This window comes from Miscanthus floridulus, chromosome 4 (assembly GCF_019320115.1).
Source record: "Miscanthus floridulus cultivar M001 chromosome 4, ASM1932011v1, whole genome shotgun sequence".
NCBI lineage: Eukaryota > Viridiplantae > Streptophyta > Magnoliopsida > Poales > Poaceae > Miscanthus > Miscanthus floridulus.
In genome coordinates this window covers 18840701-18842713 of record NC_089583.1, presented here as the reverse complement: position 1 = coordinate 18842713, position 2013 = coordinate 18840701, and positions in this window count along the sequence as shown.

The following is a 2013-nucleotide window of genomic DNA, read 5'->3' as shown; positions in this document are numbered from 1 at the left end:
ACAACTCAAGTTTATACATGGCTATATTCTGGGTACGTATCCATTTGGCAACTCAACATGATGAACATATAGGCACCTCAAAGGTATACTCCAGCTGCTTTTTTAATACTCTCACCATGGCTACATAGCTCAAGTCCGTACACTATATAAGTATAAAATTATACTAAATCCGTTCCAAATTATAGTTTGTTTGACTTTTTTAACATCAAGTTTGACCACTCGTCTTATTCAAAAATTTGTGCAAAATATCACCTCTTTTGTTGGGGCTTGCTTTATTAACAAAAGTTCTTGAAGAATGACTTAAATTTGACTATGTTGGCACAAATTTGTTGAATAAGACAAGTGGTTAAACTTAATGTTAAAAGAGTTAAACGAACTATAATTTGAAATAAAGGGAGTAGTATACATTCTTATGTCTCTGGAAGAAAAGTGTTGTTGGATGCCAAACAGCTAGCCACGTGTTGTAAAAAAAAAACAGCTAGCCACACAATCAGGACCAGCTTGTTGATTATAATTAGCGTAGGTAAAGTACTGTGCGCATGTGTGGTGTACACCTGTGCCAAGATGCGCCCCATCCATCATGCTGCAGGCCACGCATTCCCACGTAGAAAAATGGCACATCATGATCTGCTCGTGAAGTTGTGATCCTGCTCGGATCGCAATTTCGTAGCATCCAAAAGGGCGGAGAATATTTTATCACAAAAAGGCCTCTTGTGCGTGTAAAGCGTAGACTATTTCCTACCTACAGTAACGTCCTCAAATATGAAGTTGATTAATTAGAATGTCTTTTTTCACGATCATATGGTCTGTTGGGATCTACTCCTCTAAACTTTATAGCTAAAATCTTCAAACGGATGATCGAAAGTTAGTGACATCGTTGCGCTGCAACTAACGCCATAAGTGGAGCGGATGTGTTGCTTTGAATCAGACCTGAAAAAAAAAAGTTTCAGGTTTGTATTTATCAAACACGGCATCATTTCTTGAGAGCCAAATAGACCAACAGAAAACCACCGGCCCCGTTAGAAATAAAACTTGTTTTCCTTCGCTCCATGTTTATACGAATCACCAAAACAAGTTCTCCGTATTTAAAGGTGGAGTGATACCACCTTTAAATAGCACAACGACACTCAACGAAGAGATGTTGAATAGTCTACATATGTTAATACGAAAACAACAGTAATAAGTATACCCATGCCAGTTCCTTCTAGCTAAATTATGTTTTTGTTAGTAAACCACAAAGAGTTTAGTTTCCAAGGAAAGTTTCCTTTGAGACCTTAATGCCACTGATAGTAACTAGTAGGTATTAATGCATTTAACGAGCTGTGAAAGAATCCGTGCTTATTCAAAGACCAAGGACGTCTTTGACAGGGCTCCTGCCTAGGCGGCTCCAGCTCCACATGCCACTGTGCACCACTATATCTTTCCTGTAGCATCAGCAAACTGCCTCCGGCACCTCCTATCTTTGTCTCTGGAGCTAGCTGAGATGCCTTTCCCTGTCTCCTCCAGCTCCACGCCACCGGGCGCTACAGGGCAAGAGTTGGAGGGAGCTAAGCCAAACAGGAGCCCAAGTAATAGTATCTTTTTCATTCATGTGATTCTCATAAAGCCTGCAACCAAAGAAATGCCTTTTGAAGGAAACATTTAGAGGTGATGTGCTAAAGACATTTGTAATCATAGCTTGTGTGTCTTACGAACTAACTACAGGACGTTGAAAAGGCTTGGGAACCTGTTTTTGAGAGGTTGATTCCCTAACCATATTGATCTTTCCAAAATCTTGAGTTGGTTACTAGTATTCCCTAACCTGAACTTTTTTAAGTTCATGATTTGAATATTTGATCCTTTCGCATCAACCCATTGCCAGGAACAGATTACTACTATATACACTCTCTATACAGCTGCGTAACAATTGTACAGAAAGTAGCTGTGGAGATGCTCCTCCCTGAACGGAGCCTCCGTGGACACATTTGGACCAAAAGCATGCGTTGAACCAGCACGGGACGAGGAGAGCCGGCC